The sequence below is a fragment of the Lepidochelys olivacea genome (genome assembly GCF_965140295.1).
Source record: "Lepidochelys olivacea isolate rLepOli2 genome assembly, chromosome: 16".
Classification (NCBI taxonomy): Eukaryota; Metazoa; Chordata; order Testudines; family Cheloniidae; genus Lepidochelys; species Lepidochelys olivacea.
In genome coordinates, this window is record NC_140426.1 from 12,526,097 (window position 1) to 12,538,861 (window position 12,765).

General features: G+C 47.1%; 1 long non-coding RNA gene across 1 annotated transcript; it reads right to left on the minus strand.

Annotated features, from left to right (window-relative positions):
• Nucleotides 1-450: 450 nt before the first annotated feature.
• On the minus strand, nucleotides 451-11,636 carry LOC311532095. The gene is made up of 3 exons (XR_014714336.1): nucleotides 11,514-11,636; nucleotides 1,278-1,404; nucleotides 451-703 (listed from the first exon to the last, which is right to left on the minus strand). It is a non-coding gene; the product is annotated as an uncharacterized lncRNA (long non-coding RNA).
• Between the last annotated feature and the right edge of the window lie 1,129 nt (nucleotides 11,637-12,765).

Consider the following 12,765-nt stretch of genomic DNA (forward strand, 5'->3'; position numbering starts at 1 on the left):
GCCCACTGCATTTCTAATTCTCTGTGCCCTCAGGTAATGGGAAGGCGACCTGCAGCTATTCACTCCTTCCCAGGTCTAGCTGCCTGGCCTCCCATTCTCTTTTCCTCATGTGGGAGTGTTTGAATCATAGAATCACAGAATATCAGGGTTGGAAGGGACCTCAGGAGGTCATCTAGTCCAACCCCCTGCTCAAAAGCAGGACCCATCCCCAATTAAATCATCCCAGCCAGGGCTTTGTCAAGCCTGACCTTAAAAACTTCTAAGGAAGTACAATAGGACTTGCTCTTGACTATTTAAAGACACAGGATCACAGTGGCAGCCGGTGTATATCAGCTTAACTGCATTAGCTTCAACACAGCCACATCAATTTACACCAGCTGTAGCCCCAGCTAAATCTCTTATTCATTCGTTCATTTATTTGTATTATCATGGCACCTCGAAGCCCCCGTCATGGTCAGCACCCCACTGTGCGAGGCACTGTACGAGCACAGAACACAAGGACAGATAGACAGTCCCTGCCCCAAAGAGCTTACAGTCTATCCATCTATAGTAGTATCTGCGGCTTCTGTCACTGTAATGTCTGATAGCTTCCAACTGGTTAAGGAGGACGGAGTCATTATATCATGTTTAAGCCTCTTCCACTGCCCCGCTCAATCCACAATCCACACCCACTGGATCGGCTGGCGAGGTGATAGACCTGCTGCTTCAGGAAGAATGTTACAAAACAATACAGTCTCTCCGCTTTCTTTCTATTTTTTTCCCCTTCCCCTAGGTAGCCAAATGCATCCAATGTGGCCTTTATAAGCTCTCCATAAATCCAGCCACCTTCTCTAAAGCACAGCCAGCGGCTGCTGTGACTGTGTAATTCAGCACCAACAGTCGGATAATGGCTGAAAATGCTGAGGCTGTATTTTCCTCTTCATCACACACACACGCAGGCTATTTCAATTAAGACAATTAGCGGCAGCCTGACCAAGGTCAACTGCAAAGCTCCAATTAAACCAGTGCAAAGTCTAACATTATCCGCAGTGTCATGGAGCTGGTTGGAACACGTGACCCTGACAGCCTACGACAGCCTACGTCTGCCAGATTAAAGGGTTTAAACATTGTCTGTTGTCCCTTTCCAGATCTCCCACAATCTCTTCTGATCTAATAAACCCGAGCATTAATCTCCAGGCTTTATAGCGCCTCATTAATTTACCCCATGCCAAGGGATTCAAAGGGAGAGTGGGGCTTCTTTGTCTTTTACAGCCATCCAGTCTTTCTGCCCCACTTACCCGTCAGCCTTGGTGCCTGCCCGTCTCATCACCTTGGGGACATGGCAAGATGCTGATTTAGCCTTCGATGACCTTTTCGCTAACTGCACCCGGATCCAGGCTGTGTGTTGTCTCTTCCATTATCAGCCTGTAATAAAAAAGGGAAAACAAAACTTTAGTAGAGGAGCTAACAAGGTACCTGACACGCCTCTCACACACACTGGTTTACTGTCAGTGCACCTGAAGGTACTTCTGGTGTGGGGGGAAATACTCAGGTACTCCAGCTGGAACATTTTAAAGATCCAAACTCTGGAAAGGTTTTATTCTCTCTTACCCCCACACAAGGATGTTTTCAACCCTAGATTAGAAGTGCCTGCAAAGGCACAACCAGCACCCATGTCCAACTGGTACCACAGTTTACCGGTGATCACTCCAGGCGAAAAGTGGCAGCTAATAAAATCTGCTGTGGATTTCTGTGGAACAGACCCACTTGATAACTCTCTTGGGAGAAGAACCTGAGCTGAAGGTGTGTGCCAACTTCAAATGATCCCTGGGTGCAAACTGCAGAAAAGGAAGAACTTGAACTGGATTTCTGTCCTTACCTCTGAAAGAGTCTGGGTGCAACCCATGGAAGGAGACAGCTCTCAAGCAGCCTAACCACAATTAATCCCCATCCCAGTGGCTTGGTCTGACATTTCCACCTAGGCCAGCTGGCAGGGAGTGCTTGGGCTCCAGGATGCAAGCTAAAAGAACGAGGAGGACTTGTGGCACCTTAGAGACTAACACATTTATTTGAGCATAAGCTTTCGTGAGCTACAGCTCACTTCATCAGATGTATGGAGTGGAAAACGCAGTAGGAAGATATATATGCTGCCACTCATCCAAAGAGGAGGGGCAGGGCTGTGGAATGCGGGACTGCTACTGAAAGGGGAACATGGGGTGCCTCCATAGGCCTGGATAGCACCAGGAATGGCTAATGGCCTATGGTACACCTGGTCACTGGTTCAAATCTACCTTACCTAGATAATGATTTTCAGTCTGGCAGCTGTTCAATGAGCCTAGCTAAAATAACATGGTGGTCCCAGCTTAGTTGCTCATGGACTGCTATCCATAGAGCAAAAAACCACCAGCACGGGTAACACTAATTGGCACCCTTGTTAGCAGTCGCTGCTGAGAGGCCAAGCGCTGAACTGAATGAACCTGGTGACTGAACTCCCTTCTTTAACGAGTGTTCCCTCCAATTAAGGGTTGAGGGACAGCTGGGGGGGGAAGTCTATCCTGCCCTTGCCAGTGCCGTACCTGCTCTGTGCATATCTAGCAAACTTCAGAATCCAGCGGTGTCACCTGATACCTTTCAACCAATGCTACCCTGAGCTTTAAGAGGGACAATCTGGTTTGCCCATGGGCATGAGAAAAATCTCACTGTGAGCTGGGGCGAAGGCTGACGGGGGTATTTATTACAGGAAAGTTTCCAGACGTCTCTATCCTTTTGTGGTACCGGCACCTCGGAGCTACATGCAGCTTGTTCAGTTATTTATTTTTAAGTGGCAGCGTCTAGAATATCCCCCCCCCCACGCCCCCGCCCAAGAGACCACATCTCAATTTTTAGTGAGCCCCAAGCAGCTCCGGTGAGGGGGCTGCCGTGGGCTGCAACAGAGGAGATTCAGTTTAAAAGCATCACAATTTGTCACTTTCATAATGAGAAAACGAGCTACCGCCTAACACAGAATTATTACAGCAGGATCTCAGAGCACAAATGGTATGTGCCCACCAGCCCTACCGAAAATCATTGTACTACCTCGTGCTTTTTGTCAGTAGATTTCAGAGCACTTCACAAGCTGCGATCCATTTATCTTCACAAACACCTCACTATTATTATCCTCATTTTTAGAACTGGGCCCAGAGGGGCTAAGTGACTTACCCAAGCTAACACAGACAGTCTGAGGCAGGGGAGGGACCTGGGGTCAATTCAAAGTCCTAGGCTAGTGCCCTAACCACTGCAGAGCATCCTTCCTTTCTTTCACATGCCATTTTTCACACGCCAGCTCAGAGGGCTGGTCTAGGCTAGGGCGTTTGCAATGGAGTACTTGCTCCGATGCAGCTGACCCCAGCCCAAAGCATGAGCGTAGGTGCACTGCGGGGGGGGGCTGTTGCCTTCCCAGGGTCTGGCTGAGATAGCTGGGAGGTGGCTGAGAGCAAATGAGCAGAAGGTCTGTCCAGAGCAGACAGAGTCTTATGGCCGTCTGCTTTCAGGTGCTCAGACACCAGAGGGCTGGGCACGGTATGAAAAGCTACTTACCTTCAGTGTTGGAGTGTTGTATGCAAGACACAAGAAGTAATTCTTCTTCTCTAGTCCGTGCTGATTAGGCCTCAACTGGAGTACTGTGTCCAGTTCTGGGCACCACATTTTAGGAAAGATGTGGAGAAACTGGAGAGTCCAGAGAAGAGCAACAAAAAGGATTAAAGGTCTAGAAAACATGAGCTATGAGGGAAAATTGAAAAACTGTGTTTGTTTAGTCTGGAGAAGAGAAGACTGAGAGGGGCCATGATAACAATTTTCAAGTACATAAAAGGTTGTTACAAGGAGGAGGGAGAAAAATTGTTTTTTTTAACCTCTGAGGATAGGACAAGCAGCAATGGGCTTAGGTTGGACATTAGGAAAAACTTCCTAACTGTCAGGGTGGTTAAGCACTGGAATAAATTGCCTAGGGAGGTTGTGGAATCTCCAACATTGGAGATTTTTAAGAGCACGTTAGACAAACACCTGTCAGGGATGCGCTAGATAATACTTCAGTCCCCTGCACTCAAGGCAGGCCTGACTAGATGACCTCTCTAGGTCCCTTCCAGTCCTATGATTCTATGATTCGGGGGACACGGCAAAGCTCACCTGTTGTTGCAGGGCTTTGTTTGTACCCTCAGCAGCACTTCAATCAGGGTGATGGTGCTTTCGGAATAATATTAATAAAGAGACCTTCCCCTTAGACAGGGAACCTATTTGACACAGCTGGAAAATAATGACATAAATCCAGCTGTGGGTCCAGCTGTGGCGAGCTAGGCAGATCTAGCTGTGGCAAATCACACAGACCCAGCTGTGGTTACCGACATGGTCCAGCTGTGGCGCGTCACATAGAACCAGCTGTGGTGACCGAGATGGGGCCAGCTATGGTGAGCTAGGCAGATCCAGCTGTGGTTATTGACATGGTCCAGCTGTGGCGAGTCTCAGAGAGCCAGCTGTGGTGAACGATACAGGCCCAGCAGTGGTGAGTCTTGCGGGTCCAACTGGGGCAAACGCACACCCAGGTGTGCACACAGGACGTGTGACTCAGAAGCAGCTCATGAACCCCTTTGTTCTGAAATAATCTGTGGCGCCTATTGCCCTGCAGAGAAAGCTCTGTCTCTAGGGGAAGGTGTGTCTCATACCAAGCTAGGAGCTCCATTCAGAATCATGTCTGGCAGCCAGAGGACCTCATTAAACTGAACATAACCCTTCTTCCTTTTCAAAACTTGGTGGAATGAGTTAAAGGACCCCATATCCCATCACAGCCATTCCCTTTATTAGCATATTATCTCTTTCCTTTCCCCTTCCTTTCCTCCTTACACACATCCACTGGCTCCCCCGCAGGAAGCCAGCTAATTATTTCCTGAATGCCCCCAGTGTTATTTTGCCTTGAGAACCTTTCCTGCTGAGACTTCTCACACACTTATGATTCTCTGTGTGACAAAAGGTTTCTCAGTTTGCCTTTGAATGGGTATTTCTTTAATTTCTACATCTAGTCCTTTCGCTTCCTCATTTGTACTTGGGCTGAGAACAGAAACTTCACTTGACATTATCTAAACCATGATCAATTAAATCCCTTCTTAACTGTAATTTCCCCCTGATTTTTGTGGGGTTTCACCCCCTTCCCCGTCTCTCTCTCCATTCTCACATACCTTTCACAGGCAGATAAAGCCGTTTGTCCTGCATTAACTTTGTCACAGCACTGTTAAGCAAAGAAAACAACAAAAAAGAAAGTTTTCCGGCTTGCAATAGTCACAAATGCAGAACTCACTTAACTTCAAACCTGAGAGTCACCTTGACCTGACCTGAACCTGGCCAGGCAGCAGTGCCCTGCTATATGAGGTTGTCCAAGTGTATATGAAAGTTGTTCTCATGGCGGGGTGCTAGAAATAGTCTAGTATTATAACAGTAGCACCTAGCGGCTCCAGCTGAGATCAGGGGCCTGTTGCTCTACGTGTTGTACCAACACCCACACTTTACAATCTGCTCAGACAAAGAACTGAAGAAAGGCAGCTGCATTATCCACAGTCACAGATGACAACTGAGGCATAGACAGATTAAGTGGCTGGAACCAGGCTACAGAGAAGTACTGAGCTAGAGCAAGATTGTGAAACCAGATTTCCTCACTCCCAGCTTGGGTGACCAGACAACCTGATTTTATAGGGACAGTCCCATATTTGGGGCTTTGTCTTATATAGGCGCCTATTTCCCCCCACGCCTGTCCCAATTTTTCACACTTGCCATCTGATCACCCTAGTCCCAGCCCAGTGCCTTAACCCCAAAACCATTCCTCTTCCTGCCGAGCCCCCAGCTATTGAAGGACCTGACCCACTGATCAACACTAAAAATGATCCACTTTTGGGGGAAAGATTTTCCTTTGATTTTTAGGGGCAAAGGTATTGGAGACAAGCTGTAAGAGACACTTGGCACTTACCTGGTACTTTAAATAGACAAAATTAACTAATGAATCATTCTATTCCACTGCATTTCCCCCAGAAAGTGCTTTGAGCCAGGAGACTTTGAACAGTATGAAGAGACTGGGATATTAGCTATTACACCAGATGGTAGCCTTAAGGTGGGAAGCCCTTGTAAAGAGCACTGAAACAATTTCCTCTGGAGGGGGACAAAGGTTTATATTGCTGTGGTGATGTCTGCACACAACAGAAGAAGCTGCAACATTCTGACCAAGCAGAGATGATGGACACATGATATTGTATGCTGCTATGATTATTAATTTGTACTACAGTAGCACCTTGGATTCCCAGCCCTGGACCAGGGCCCCGTTGTGCTGGGCATTGTACAAACACAGAGCGAAGAGATAGTTTCTGCAACCATGAACTCAGAATCTAAGAATAAGACTAGAGACAACAGGGGAGACAGGCAGACTGACAAAAGGAAACAGCAAGACAACACTTTTCAGAGTAACAGCCATTGGTTAGTCTCTAAGGTGCCACAAGTACTCCTTTTCTTTTTGCAAGACAACACTGTTCAGCATGATAGGGGAGTGGGCTCATCAGCTGCCTAACTATTGTTAAGCTTTTTGTAGGCATCACAGCAAAGGAGAGGTTTAAGGTGGGCTTTGAAGGAGGATGGTGAGGTTGCTTTGTGGGTGGTCGTCTCTCATATGTGAGGGCCAGTATGTGTATTAGAACAGACCACAATGCTACATCCTCAAGCAGTAACCCCAGCCTGACTTTGTACCAGTATCCTGTGCTTATCAAAGTGAGGCCCAAAGTTGGCGCCTCTGATTTTCTCTTGCGTACCAATTTCTTTGGTGAAGGTTCCTCCTGACACCATCTCCTCTTGATAGCATGTCCCATTAGGTGGGAAATCAGTCTGGGGAAACTAGACCTGATTCAGATCTTCGACCCAAGCTCAAAGCTGTAACTTAGAATAACCTCTGAGTTCGGGTTGAGTTCATCATATTCCCTTTTCTCAGGTGCCTCTGCCGGCTAATTGTGCATGGAAGGATAACTTCTGAAATACCCATGAAAAAGACTGGCTTCATGGCGTTGTCACCATAACTAGACATAGAAATGTGGTGTATCCTCCTGTTTGATTGAAAGGAGATTTTGCCATTCTGTTTCTGTCTTTTGTAGCTTTCAATGTAGAGGTGTTCCCCCTCTAGGTTGCAGAAGCAGGGACCATGTTGTGTGTCAATTCACATGCAGAATGCTATTGGGTGAGGCACACACTGTTTGTATTCACTCTCTCTCTCTCTCTCTCTAGTGGAGATTATCATATTTTTTCTTTCTCTTCTCATTCATTTTCTTAATCTGAAATAAAACTCACCGAGAATCAAAGAACTTATTCCATGTGTGGAAAGCGTCAGAGAAAACGCAACAGAACTTACAACGCAGAAGGTCCTGAGAGCCTCGCCAGCCCCACGTACTCGAATTTTGCAGACCCAAGAGAACCAGAAAAGGTGCAGAAAAGCAAACACTGTGCTGCATTCAGTTCTGACCCAAACCTCCAGACCTTTGGAAGTTGGTCCATCGCTGGATTGCAAGAGCAGAGACTTTAATTGGTTGCTGTTTTTCCTCTTTTCCTTTGTCGGATCAGCTGTTAATTCAAGGCCTGCGGCCATGTCATAACCACTTTTATTGAGCCATTTCAAAACTAGGCCCCAATGAACCTTTTTGTCATTCAAGCAATGAAGGAGACTGCTTCCCAGCTCTGCAAAGGCTGCTGAGCCCAGCCTCAGAGCACCCAAGATCCATCAGCACTAATTAAGGCCAAGTTAAAGGCCCCAAGGCTGCCTTTATTGGTCTGGAATGCAGAGTGGCATGTGAAAGCCCTAAGACTTGGCTCCTGACAGAAGCAAAAGCAAACAACGGGCCCTGCTGTGATCTCCATTTACAAGACTCATTTACTGCAGTGAAAGCATCAACTTCTTGGAAATCAAATGGACAAATTAGTTTTGACCCCCTGCTGTTTAAGATGGACTTCTCACCGGGACAAAGCTGCCACCTGGCAGCCTAATGTTTCCTTAATCTTTGTGTCTGTGGTGCTTCTTTGCTGCGATTCGACAGATGAGTTAGGAAAACACCTCTGAACGTGGGCAGAACACGTTACTGTTAGCTCTCTAGCTTCCCACTGCTCTCGGAGTTCATGCCTCTGGGTCTCTGGCTGATTTTCTGGAGAAATAGGAGCTAGGGTGGTCTAACTAAATGAATGCCAGGCTCAAATCATCAATGCTTTCTTGTCCACCTTTCAGCAAAAGCAGAGTCCTGAGTTCTATTTGATTCTGTTTAGGTTCTCATGCCACCCTCGTCTCCATAGTATCTGAGTGCCTGCCAGTCGTGCAGTAAGCGAGGTGACTAACATCTGTCTCATGCAGTTCATTTCATTCTACATAAATCCAATGTTTGTTCCTCTCTTCCCTGGGGCTGGATCCACAGTCCATTCCTGATTGACACAAAAGTCCATTTCAGGGTCCTCTCCTTCCATCAATTTTACCCTGGGTCCACCTCAGATGATGGTGGTTCTTCCTTTCGGCCAGATACTGGACAAAGGGCGTGAGATCAGAGAGATTCAGTATACAAGTGTTACTGCATTTTCACTGGGAATATTAACATGTTTAATTTTTCCTCTCTGGGGAATATTCAGTCCTTATGGTGGTGATTACCTCTCACTTCCTCTCAGTCCCAGCACCATCCACTCCTTCCTCTACGTGTCTTTCTTAATCTCCCCAGGACCCAAGCGACTCTGTCTCATTATATGATATTTATCTTTTCCATTCTGCTGGCATATGGTTCTCTGATCCCTTCTCAATTGTTTAAAGTGATAGTTGAATTTAGGGAAAGTTTCTTCCCCCCTCCTCCCCTGTAATTGAATTACATGGTTATGAGCTAGTTTCTGCCACCTTCTCTTAGGACAAGATTCTGCCACCCTGAGTGCTACCTTAATACTTGTGGCATTAAGGGACTGTTTAGCCTATCACAACCCCAGAAGGTGCATGGCAATGAGGGATGCTGCTGGAGCAGCCTGAAGAAGCTGAGAGAATAATGGAGAGGGAAGCTTCTTTTTCATGCCAAGGCCATAATTTATCTATTTTAGGTCCTTATGTGCTCCCCTGCCCCATCATCTCAGCACTTCCCTACCTCCCAGGGATGTTCTGAGGAGAAATACATCAATGATTATGATACTATTATCCCAATTACACTCTGTGCCTCACTTTCCCCTCTGTGTATGACTACACTGCAATTAGACACCAGCAGTGGGCCCGTGGCAGCTGACTCACAGAGCTCTGTGTCGACTTCCCAAGCTCTAGGAACCTCCCACCTCGTAGGGCCACCTTGCAGAACCCAGGCTCCAGCCCAAGCCCGGAAGTCTACACTGCAATGAAACAGACCCGCAGCTGATCCCCATGAGCCTCTCTCTGTTGGCACAGGCCAGCTGCAAGTTTTTAACTTTAGTGTAGATACACCCTGAGAGGCTAAGTGGCTTGTCCGGGAAGTCTGTGGTGGGGCAAGGACTCAAACCCAGGTCTCCCAAGTACTCAGCTATGGACCTAAGCACAAGACCATTCATTGCTGCTGAAAGGCTGAGGTGAAAACAATGTGCCATGATATGTGGAGCCTCATTCTCCTCTCACTCAGGCTGGTGTGAATCAGGAGCGACTCCACCGCGGGCAATAGAGTTGCACTTGTGTGAAGCCGGTGCTCTTGGGGAATCTGCCCCACATCTGACTTGCGCCAGTTTGACATTGGTGACGTTATTCCTGATTTACTCCAGCCTGAGTGAGAGGATTGGCCCCTTCCCACATTCACCCCAAGAACTTCTCAGCTCGTTAAGAGAGCAGAACCCAGTGCAAAATATTCCAAAAGACCTGAACAGACACATTAAGGGCCCGCTCCCGCCATGTCCTGGGGAGTCTGAGTTTCCCCACATCTCTCACCAGCCTGGCTGCCCTGCCAAAAGATGCCTCCTTGGCACTTTAAACTGCAAGCGTCAGACTGTCCGCAAAGCGAGGGCAGAGGAAGCAGGATTAATGTCGCCTCTTTATAGCATTCTCGGCTCGAGACGAGTGGTTAGACTTTTAATGGACTTAAAAGCTTGGCCCTGGTAAAGCAGCACTTAAAGCAAATTAACAGGACAGATGGATGAATGTCTGAAAAACAGCCTTTTTAGTTGTCTTTTGATAAACTCACCAAGTTGGGAGCAAGAATGGCAGCCAGCCGAGAGAGAGAAATTAGTCACAATAGGCAATGTCCCTGGGACCTCTGCCTCCCAGCTCAATCCAGGATGATTAAGCCCCCCCCCCTTATATTCCAGAAGGGCATTTATGCTGCTGATAGTGAATATTTATTTGTATTTGTGTTAGCAGTTGGGGGCGACAGTCAAGGATCAGGACCCCATTTTGTGAAGTGCTGTACAAACACTGAACAAAATGGGACTAACTTGAAAAGGAAAGCACATTTAAGAAGCTATTTATTTGGCCAATCATTTTCTGTAACTGTGCTGAAGATATTTTAAATCCATTAGCTCACAGATGTTGGCAGGGAGGAAGGGTTCTGTGAGTGAATTTAATGCCAGAGAAAAGGGGCAACTTTATTATCTGTAATATAGCAAAGCCACCTCCTGGCCAGGGTCAGGTGCCGTGCAAGCTCATAGCAAGAGACAGCCCCTGGCCAGAAGATCTTACAGTATAATTAGATAAGGCAAGTATCATCCCCATATTGCAGGTGGGAAACCGAGGCAGAGAGACTGCCCTTCCCCACTGTCACACAGGGAGTCTACAGCAGAGCCAAGAATTGAACCCAACCTTCTTGCTTAGTAGACATTTGCCTTAACTCGAGTATCACCCTTCCTCACAGACTGACAGCCTGCGGGAACCATATCCTCTAGCTATGGAAATAGCATGCAAACCAGTGCCAATGCAAGCTCCCTACCTCTGTCCTGCCAGGGAGCTTGACCCTGAACAGTAGGGACAACTTGTGGTGTGGGGGAAGGAATCAGTCTCCACAGTCCATGGCTGCTCTGGTAAAACAAGCAGTAAAGGGGCTAATGAGCAGTGGAGCAATCCCCAAGATGGGCTAGATCCAACCCTGGGTGAGTTGTGAAGAGTAACTTCCCAGAGAATCGCAATTCCTCCTCTTTTGGCCCTGGAGAGGAAGTTACACCTGAGAAAGCTGCAGCTCCCCCCACACCGCAACTGGTCAGATGGGTGGGGAGCCCAGGCCCTGCCCACTGGCTGGCAGAGGGATGTCTTCAGAGATTGGGGCTTGTGCTGGGCACCAGAGCCAGACCTAAGCTCCACCTAGGTCTCACTTGGCTGAGAAGAGGGCTGTGCATGGCCTTGCTTTCTTGCTTTCCTGAGGAAGACGAGGGCATCATGTTATGCTTATGAGAAGCACACGGGATCTTTTTCAGGGGAAAAGGAAATGCGCCACGTTTATTGAAGATACAACAATTAGCATATGCATTCAATCTCACACACACGCACACATTGTCCCACCAGAGGATGTTATAGTTACCAGTCCAGAGTTCGGATCAATCTAGTGGCCAGCTAGGTTGATCACGGGTAGGGAGAAGCCGGGTTCCGTTGGTCATGACACAATGCTCCGGGGAAGTCTTGGCAAGACGAACACAAAGTTTCATGGCAAGGCCCCCTGTTTATATAGTGATTTTCCTTCATTGGGACCAATGAGTTTTGCACCGTCATGCTGTAATCAATTGTTGTTTGACAAGTGCTTGTTTTCTTAAATTGTCCTTCTCATTCTTTCATCAAGTCTCTCAGGGAGTTACCCCATGCTGGTTTTGATCACAGCTATCTTGTCCCAATTGATAGGTGCCTGCCTCATCTTCTAGAGTCATCAATCTGCTTTTTTCTGACATTTCAATTGGGGCGTGTTGTAATCTTCTGGTGCCCTTGTGTCTGTCCTCGGTTTCTCCCTAGAACATCTGGTTTGGTGATGGCCTTCACTCTTATCTTCTAACACACACACATTCCTCATTCACACACAACACAGAATTGATTTACACTGAGCATTTGAACAGGAACATCAAATTGCAATGTAAGAGAAAACAATCATTGCATTCTTTTACTTATTTTAAAATACTAAACCTACAACAAAGTGGTGACCCTAAACGGTCTGTTATGGCCTTGAAACCAGCTCAGATACAGATTCTGGCTGATGCATTAATGGCCCACTAGGCCATTCCTTTCTGCTTTTAGAAAGCAGGGCTGCAGTATCTGGTCAAATCATACACCAATACATTTAATACATGCCACATTATTATTCTTTATCCTTTATTTTAAATTATACAAAATACAAACATAAAATCTTACTACTATAATCACAGGTTTCACTAGCAGCATCCTGATGTCACAGTTTTTTAGCCAGGCGTGGGGTGGCGATGTCGATTTCTTCCTGATGTAAGACACGGAACAAGGTTGGAAATTGGAGTGCCAGGGTGAGGGCAGAGCACAAGGTGGCAAGGGTTGGTGGGGAGAGCCAAATATTTCTGATGTGTCTGGCAAGGACAACATAATGGCAGGATCCCTTATAGTCTGTGGTGAAAGGGTTAACTGCACATTTGTGAATAAGATGTCTAAAAGTGGTGCCTCTCATAAACCCCTGGATATGAGGTCAGAGGTCCTAGCCCCCAGCCGTCAAGACCAAAGGGAACCTTGGTGCCCTGCCCCCAATCCCTTCCGGTCCCGCTCCCTTGTGAGAGCAGGTTTACTGGGTACGTGCATGTGGTCGGGATTCATAGGACCAAACA